Consider the following 9,583-nt stretch of genomic DNA (forward strand, 5'->3'; position numbering starts at 1 on the left):
ATTCAGGTCCCTTACATTTACAGAGCCTCTTTAGATGACTACAAAGGGAAGCATTCCTGATACTATATAAGAATAAGTGCTTCTCTTTAGTGCAATCACGTTGCAGCATACACAGTGTAAACACTAGATGGTGCTGGTTTACCTAGAGGTTTGGTCTGCAATTCCTGTTTATGTATTTAGTGTAGGCCTTTCCTTTAAAAATGACTTGACCTCTTTTCTAAATTCAGGGGCAATAAAGTTCATAATTGTTGTATTTGCATGAAGTGCTTTTAAATGTGTGAAAAGTCCACCCATGCTGAAAAATGCTGAGTCGTTCCAAAGATGTTATATCGGCAATCAAAACTTGATGGGCTTTACAGAAAAGCAGAGTGTCAACGACCACGGCAAAGCCAAGGGGGCATGGACACACTTATATTGGGTGCTGGTAAACCACATGGCTCAGACCAGCTCTTCCTAAAAGCAGGCAACATTCTCCACGTGTCTCTGACTGCAAAGGATCTCGTCCAGTCCTACCGAGTTTCAGGCTAGAAATTGGACAAGATCTTCAGCTGCTACTACTGTCACCCTCGGTACCCTCACAATGGCACTAACTCGTCTGTTGTATTTGGTAAGTGCTATTTGTTGGGGTAGTTTCAAGTGATCAGTGCTTCAAGAGACAATTCAAGAACTACAGACTGCGTTCTCCATGCAATGCTCATTTCATCACAGAGTTCAACACATTAAGATTACTTCAAATGGGAGCATTGATTGGTCCTGTGTTCATAAGTGCTTCTCTTTGGGGTAGTTTTAATGAGGAAGTGAACTACAGGCAAGACTCAACCTCTTTTCTATGGAATTTCAGTTTTTCAGTGTAACTAATATTGTAAACCCTTATACCTCTCCCATCAACGTATAAGTGAAAACATCTTAAAGCAACATTTGGACACTTTTTTTTGCATTCTTCTCTGCTGCCATTTTTCATTTCCTTGCCCTCTTGACTGAATAACAGTTGATATCTACTCTAACTTTTGCATCTTTCTTTTCAACCACAGTAGAAAGTGCTATCAAGTTGGGGTAAATATACGCTGACTGACTCCCCTGTGTCCATGTATTTTTTATAATTGTTCATTCGTGTAGGCCTTTCCTTTCAAAACACTAGAGGGTGCTGTTTACCTAGAAGCTTGGTCTGCCACTCTCTGTTTCTGTATTTAGTGTAGGTCTTTGCTTCATACCTCTCCCTCCATCTTGTAACTTTTAAGTGCTAATGACTTGGAGCAACATTTGGACACTATTTTGCATCCTCCTCTGCAGCCATTTTTGCACTCTCCCTCTTGTCTAAAAAAGTCAGTTGATGTCTACTCTAACTTTAGCATCTTTCTTTTCAACCAAAGTAGAAAGTGCTATCAAGTTGGGGTAAATATTTGCTGACTGACTCCCCTGTGACCATGTTTTTTTATTCAGGTCCCTTACATTTACAGAGCCTCTTTAGATGACTACAAAGGGAAGCATTCCTGATACTATATAAGAATAAGTGCTTCTTTTTAGTGCAATCATGTTGCAGCATACACAGTGTAAACACTAGATGGTGCTGGTTTACCTAGAGGTTTGGTCTGCAATTCCTGTTTATGTATTTAGTGTAGGCCTTTCCTTTAAAAATGACTTGACCTCTTTTCTAAATTCAGGGGCAATAAAGTTCATAATTGTTGTATTTGCATGAAGTGCTTTTAAATGTGTGAAAAGTCCACCCATGCTGAAAAATGCTGAGTCGTTCCAAAGATGTTATATCGGCAATCAAAACTTGATGGGCTTTACAGAAAAGCAGAGTGTCAACGACCACGGCAAAGCCAAGGGGGCATGGACACACTTATATTGGGTGCTGGTAAACCACATGGCTCAGACCAGCTCTTCCTAAAAGCAGGCAACATTCTCCACGTGTCTCTGACTGCAAAGGATCTCGTCCAGTCCTACCGAGTTTCAGGCTAGAAATTGGACAAGATCTTCAGCTGCTACTACTGTCACCCTCGGTACCCTCACAATGGCACTAACTCGTCTGTTGTATTTGGTAAGTGCTATTTGTTGGGGTAGTTTCAAGTGATCAGTGCTTCAAGAGACAATTCAAGAACTACAGACTGCGTTCTCCATGCAATGCTCATTTCATCACAGAGTTCAACACATTAAGATTACTTCAAATGGGAGCATTGATTGGTCCTGTGTTCATAAGTGCTTCTCTTTGGGGTAGTTTTAATGAGGAAGTGAACTACAGGCAAGACTCAACCTCTTTTCTATGGGATTTCATTTTTCAGTGTAACTAATATTGTAAACCCTTATACCTCTCCCATCAACGTATAAGTGAAAACATCTTAAAGCAACATTTGGACACTTTTTTTGCATCCTTCTCTGCTGCCATTTTTCATTTCCTTGCCCTCTTGACTGAATAACAGTTGATATCTACTCTAACTTTTGCATCTTTCTTTTCAACCACAGTAGAAAGTGCTATCAAGTTGGGGTAAATATACGCTGACTGACTCCCCTGTGTCCATGTATTTTTTATAATTGTTCATTCGTGTAGGCCTTGCCTTTCAAAACACTAGAGGGTGCTGTTTACCTAGAAGCTTGGTCTGCCACTCTCTGTTTCTGTATTTAGTGTAGGTCTTTGCTTCATACCTCTCCCTCCATCTTGTAACTTTTAAGTGCTAATGACTTGGAGCAACATTTGGACACTATTTTGCATCCTCCTCTGCAGCCATTTTTGCACTCTCCCTCTTGTCTAAAAAAGTCAGTTGATGTCTACTCTAACTTTAGCATCTTTCTTTTCAACCAAAGTAGAAAGTGCTATCAAGTTGGGGTAAATATTTGCTGACTGACTCCCCTGTGACCATGTTTTTTATTCAGGTCCCTTACATTTACAGAGCCTCTTTAGATGACTACAAAGGGAAGCATTCCTGATACTATATAAGAATAAGTGCTTCTCTTTAGTGCAGTCACGTTGCAGCATACACAGTGCAAACACTAGATGGTGCTGGTTTACCTAGAGGTTTGGTCTGCAATTCCTGTTTATGTATTTAGTGTAGGCCTTTCCTTGAAAAATGACTTGACCTCTTTTCTAAATTCAGGGGCAATAAAGTTCATAATTGTTGTATTTGCATGAAGTGCTTTTAAATGTGTGAAAAGTCCACCCATGCTGAAAAATACTGAGTCGTTCCAAAGATGTTATATCGGCAATCAAAACTTGATGGGCTTTACAGAAAAGCAGAGTGTCAACGACCATGGCAAAGCCAAGGGGGCATGGACACACTTATATTGGGTGCTGGTAAACCACATGGCTCAGACCAGCTCTTCCTAAAAGCATGCAACATTCTCCACGTGTCTCTGACTGCAAAGGATCTCGTCCAGTCCTACCGAGTTTCAGGCTAGAAATTGGACAAGATCTTCAGCTGCTACTACTGTCACCCTCGGTACCCTCACAATGGCACTAACTCGTCTGTTGTATTTGGTAAGTGCTATTTGTTGGGGTAGTTTCAAGTGATCAGTGCTTCAAGAGACAATTCAAGAACTACAGACTGCGTTCTCCATGCAATGCTCATTTCATCACAGAGTTCAACACATTAAGATTACTTCAAATGGGAGCATTGATTGGTCCTGTGTTCATAAGTGCTTCTCTTTGGGGTAGTTTTAATGAGGAAGTGAACTACAGGCAAGACTCAACCTCTTTTCTATGGGATTTCATTTTTCAGTGTAACTAATATTGTAAACCCTTATACCTCTCCCATCAACGTATAAGTGAAAACATCTTAAAGCAACATTTGGACACTTTTTTTGCATCCTTCTCTGCTGCCATTTTTCATTTCCTTGCCCTCTTGACTGAATAACAGTTGATATCTACTCTAACTTTTGCATCTTTCTTTTCAACCACAGTAGAAAGTGCTATCAAGTTGGGGTAAATATACGCTGACTGACTCCCCTGTGTCCATGTATTTTTTATAATTGTTCATTCGTGTAGGCCTTGCCTTTCAAAACACTAGAGGGTGCTGTTTACCTAGAAGCTTGGTCTGCCACTCTCTGTTTCTGTATTTAGTGTAGGTCTTTGCTTCATACCTCTCCCTCCATCTTGTAACTTTTAAGTGCTAATGACTTGGAGCAACATTTGGACACTATTTTGCATCCTCCTCTGCAGCCATTTTTGCACTCTCCCTCTTGTCTAAAAAAGTCAGTTGATGTCTACTCTAACTTTAGCATCTTTCTTTTCAACCAAAGTAGAAAGTGCTATCAAGTTGGGGTAAATATTTGCTGACTGACTCCCCTGTGACCATGTTTTTTATTCAGGTCCCTTACATTTACAGAGCCTCTTTAGATGACTACAAAGGGAAGCATTCCTGATACTATATAAGAATAAGTGCTTCTCTTTAGTGCAGTCACGTTGCAGCATACACAGTGCAAACACTAGATGGTGCTGGTTTACCTAGAGGTTTGGTCTGCAATTCCTGTTTATGTATTTAGTGTAGGCCTTTCCTTGAAAAATGACTTGACCTCTTTTCTAAATTCAGGGGCAATAAAGTTCATAATTGTTGTATTTGCATGAAGTGCTTTTAAATGTGTGAAAAGTCCACCCATGCTGAAAAATACTGAGTCGTTCCAAAGATGTTATATCGGCAATCAAAACTTGATGGGCTTTACAGAAAAGCAGAGTGTCAACGACCATGGCAAAGCCAAGGGGGCATGGACACACTTATATTGGGTGCTGGTAAACCACATGGCTCAGACCAGCTCTTCCTAAAAGCAGGCAACATTCTCCACGTGTCTCTGACTGCAAAGGATCTCGTCCAGTCCTACCGAGTTTCAGGCTAGAAATTGGACAAGATCTTCAGCTGCTACTACTGTCACCCTCGGTACCCTCACAATGGCACTAACTCGCCTGTTGTATTTGGTAAGTGCTATTTGTTGGGGTAGTTTCAAGTGATCAGTGCTTCAAGAGACAATTCAAGAACTACAGACTGCGTTCTCCATGCAATGCTCATTTCATCACAGAGTTCAACACATTAAGATTACTTCAAATGGGAGCATTGATTGGTCCTGTGTTCATAAGTGCTTCTCTTTGGGGTAGTTTTAATGAGGAAGTGAACTACAGGCAAGACTCAACCTCTTTTCTATGGGATTTCATTTTTCAGTGTAACTAATATTGTAAACCCTTATACCTCTCCCATCAACGTATAAGTGAAAACATCTTAAAGCAACATTTGGACACTTTTTTTGCATCCTTCTCTGCTGCCATTTTTCATTTCCTTGCCCTCTTGACTGAATAACAGTTGATATCTACTCTAACTTTTGCATCTTTCTTTTCAACCACAGTAGAAAGTGCTATCAAGTTGGGGTAAATATACGCTGACTGACTCCCCTGTGTCCATGTATTTTTTATAATTGTTCATTTGTGTAGGCCTTGCCTTTCAAAACACTAGAGGGTGCTGTTTACCTAGAAGCTTGGTCTGCCACTCTCTGTTTCTGTATTTAGTGTAGGTCTTTGCTTCATACCTCTCCCTCCATCTTGTAACTTTTAAGTGCTAATGACTTGGAGCAACATTTGGACACTATTTTGCATCCTCCTCTGCAGCCATTTTTGCACTCTCCCTCTTGTCTAAAAAAGTCAGTTGATGTCTACACTGTTAATTATTTCACTGTAAATTTACAATAAATTGCAGGTTAATAATTGCATGACTTTCACAGTAAGTTACCGTATCATTTTTACAGTAAATAATTGTGAAATGACAGCTGTTTACTGTGACTTCACAATAACTATGACGTCATATTACTGTGATTTAGCAGTAAGCTGCTGTATAATTACTGTATTTTACTGTGCAATTACAGTTAGTCTATCACATTACTGTAATTTAACAGTAAGCTGCTGTAGAATTACTGTATTTAACCATGTCTATACTGTGATTTAGCATAAATGATGGACCAAACAAAACTGATAAAAACAATGGTTTAACTTTTATTTTTTTAGAAGAAAAATACATTTTAATAACAGGAATAAACACTGTGTAACATGAATGAACACTGGGTAACATGAATGTCTGTCAATATGTGTGTGAATGTGTTTACTGTGTTTACCATTATGTGATAATGGTACTTGAAAAATACAATTTAATAACAGGAATAAACACTGGGTAACAGGAATGAACACTGGGTAACAGGAATGTGTGTCTATGTGTGTGCACTGTGCATGTGTTTACTATGTGATAATGGTACTTCACAACGTAGGAGCTGAAAAGAGAAAGAAGGAGAGAGAGAAGAGAGGGAAGAAAAGACAAAAAGGTGGGAAAAGAGAGGGTTGCAGGTGTCTCACTCCTTCCCTTGCAGCAGGCACCTGCATAGTATGGGTTCTGTCCACTATCTACAAAAGATAAGAAAGACAAAAAGTTTAAGTTACTCTGTGGTGCAAGTACCTGCAAGTATGGTACTCGCATTGTAAAACTAATCCTAAAATGTGTACAATTTAAGAAATTACAATTGTAAAACTCATGATAAATCAGATAAATCATGTGAATAGTACTATATCAATTAATATTAAATCAACAAACCAGAGGACTCTGAAAGTAACATGATTGAGGTTAAGCAAAAATTACATGACATGCGTACATAGTAATGCAACTCAGTAAGCCAGTAATGTGATGTAAATTTACACTTAAAACTATTGTAAAGTACATCTGTAAATTTGACGTTTTTATTCTAACCTATCAATAACCTATAACATTGAAAAGGCATGTTTAATTCAAATAAACGTAAGAACAATGAATTTTAGACATTTTGCAGCCTGTCTAAACTCGTAGAACAGATTAAAGGGATAGTTTACCCAAAACCCCACCCTCATTCCAAACACGTTAGCCCTTCATTCATCTTTGGAACACAAATTAAAATATTTTCTGACTCCTCCATGGACAGCAATTTTATTACCACTTTCAAGGCCCGGAAAGGTAGTGAAGATTGTTAAAATAGTCCATGTGACTACAGTGGTTCAACCTTAATGTTATGAAGCGATGCAAAAATACTTAATAGTGCGGAACGACAATAAGGTTGAACCACTGTAGTCACGTGGACTATTTTAACAATGTTTTTACTACCTTTCTGGGGCTTGAAAGCGGTTATAACATTGCAGTCTATAAGCGGGATCAGAAAGCTCTCGGACTTCTTAAAATTATCTTAATTTGTGTTGAACAAAATTCTTATGTGTTTGGAACATCATGAGGGAGTGTAATTAATGAGAGACTTTACATTTTTGAGTGAACTAACCCTTTAATAGCTTAAGTAAACATCTTACTGCATAACTAATTCTAGCTTAAAACAGAGACAGTGTTTCGTTAGTCTGTTCTGAAGTTGGAACACAACTTACATTAGACTGACATCCATTCAAAGTCAATGAGCTTCCTGATCAGTGTACAGACTTGCTGGTTTATGTGTCCTCTTTGATTTTGTACCTGTCTCTGGGTTGATGCCCAAGAAGAACCTATAAACAAAAAGACAGAGAAGAAAGATGTTAGTTTAATTCAAGTGGGATTAAAAAGGTTTCAGTTCCCAGTCATCACCTTCAGTGGGTCACTGCTGTTGTAGTACTGAGCAAAACTAAAGTTAGCTCAGTTTTAACAAGGTGACATTACTTGGATTCAATTAAACAGCAACCATTTAAATAACTTAACAGCAACTGAAAAACATTTACATCACAAACACACAGTCAAGAATAGTCCTGCAACAAAGTAAGTTAGATGTTTGTGATTTACCCAGGCAATGCATTTGCACACAACAATTTACATCATTTACACGTACTGTTTGCAGAGGATGGAGGAAGAGCCTGTTGCCAGTCCATCTCCATGTGGCTGTTTCTGCTTGCACTCTTCCTCCTAGAATTATTACCCGTTCACAGACAAAATGGCTCCTAATATCTCCAGATGTCGACCTGTTTTACTTTAGAATAGCACAGCTAACGAAGCTCCACTAATTCAGTGATAAACACATTTATTTTCCTATATCTTTTTTATAATAAAATGCACTTTATTTTTTCTGTTGACGAGACAGACAACGGCTGCTCCGTTTCACACACGGCAGAAAAATATGGACGACGCCCAGCTAGCTAACGTTACTAATTTGAGATTAATTTATTCCACCTTTGCACAAATCCACAACACTATAATGTATCTAGTTGATCATAACTGTCATAATACACACATTAAGGCCACAGCTTACCTTATAACTTTATTTCCCGGTGGTAGAAAAATGCTGTGGGAAAAGAGAGAACGCTGTTAGAGTAACGAACGTTAACTAAGAAAAGCATTAAGCAAAGCTAAAGTTCAATTTTGACGGTGTAGCTAACGTGAAGCCTCACAGTTAATAACTTAATACGGTACTACTAATACACTTATTAACACAACCAACGTCTGATCATTCAAATTTGCGCGCTCAAACCTAGACGCGAATCTGCTCCAGCTAAGTTACAAAAACATGAAACAGAACTTAACTAACGCTAATTTGGTTCATACTTTTAAATAACATGCAATTTCATATTAAAAACAGTCATCAAATTGACAAAGTTTGAAATTAAACACTTACCGCACTGAATCCGTCGAGTGAGACCATGGAGGAGATCAGGCCAGGGAGCTCCGGGGGAGCTCAGATGACGCAGTTGCAGCGCGAAAATGACGGAATTCACAGTAGTTTCTTGTAAAAGCCCCGCGCCTGCATTATTTTCACAGTAAAAGTCTAAATACGGTATTATATTGTGAAATATCACAGTTAAAGCCTGTGAAGTGGTAATAATGTAATTACCTGTGAAATATTACAGTTATATATTGTGAAATCCTGGAAATATTTTACAGTGTACTCTAACTTTAGCATCTTTCTTTTCAACCAAAGTAGAAAGTGCTATCAAGTTGGGGTAAATATTTGCTGACTGACTCCCCTGTGACCATGTTTTTTTATTCAGGTCCCTTACATTTACAGAGCCTCTTTAGATGACTACAAAGGGAAGCATTCCTGATACTATATAAGAATAAGTGCTTCTCTTTAGTGCAATCATGTTGCAGCATACACAGTGTAAACACTAGATGGTGCTGGTTTACCTAGAGGTTTGGTCTGCAATTCCTGTTTATGTATTTAGTGTAGGCCTTTCCTTTAAAAATGACTTGACCTCTTTTCTAAATTCAGGGGCAATAAAGTTCATAATTGTTGTATTTGCATGAAGTGCTTTTAAATGTGTGAAAAGTCCACCCATGCTGAAAAATGCTGAGTCGTTCCAAAGATGTTATATCGGCAATCAAAACTTGATGGGCTTTACAGAAAAGCAGAGTGTCAACGACCACGGCAAAGCCAAGGGGGCATGGACACACTTATATTGGGTGCTGGTAAACCACATGGCTCAGACCAGCTCTTCCTAAAAGCAGGCAACATTCTCCACGTGTCTCTGACTGCAAAGGATCTCGTCCAGTCCTACCGAGTTTCAGGCTAGAAATTGGACAAGATCTTCAGCTGCTACTACTGTCACCCTCGGTACCCTCACAATGGCACTAACTCGTCTGTTGTATTTGGTAAGTGCTATTTGTTGGGGTAGTTTCAAGTGATC

The 9,583-nt window shown here is 38.9% G+C and overlaps 1 long non-coding RNA gene across 3 annotated transcripts; it reads right to left on the reverse strand.

Annotated features, from left to right (window-relative positions):
* Positions 1 to 5,945: 5,945 nt before the first annotated feature.
* On the reverse strand, positions 5,946 to 8,839 carry LOC311098434. Of its 3 annotated transcripts, XR_014609474.1 has the most exons (4): positions 8,575 to 8,839; positions 8,212 to 8,244; positions 7,364 to 7,868; positions 5,946 to 6,367 (listed from the first exon to the last, which is right to left on the reverse strand). It is a non-coding gene; the product is annotated as an uncharacterized lncRNA (long non-coding RNA). The 3 variants fall into 3 exon arrangements; XR_014609475.1 differs by having other exon boundaries at positions 7,364 to 8,244; XR_014609476.1 differs by lacking the exon at positions 8,575 to 8,839 and having other exon boundaries at positions 7,364 to 8,565.
* Between the last annotated feature and the right edge of the window lie 744 nt (positions 8,840 to 9,583).

Source organism: Abramis brama, assembly GCF_963993115.1.
Source record: "Abramis brama genome assembly, chromosome: 16".
NCBI lineage: Eukaryota > Metazoa > Chordata > Actinopteri > Cypriniformes > Leuciscidae > Abramis > Abramis brama.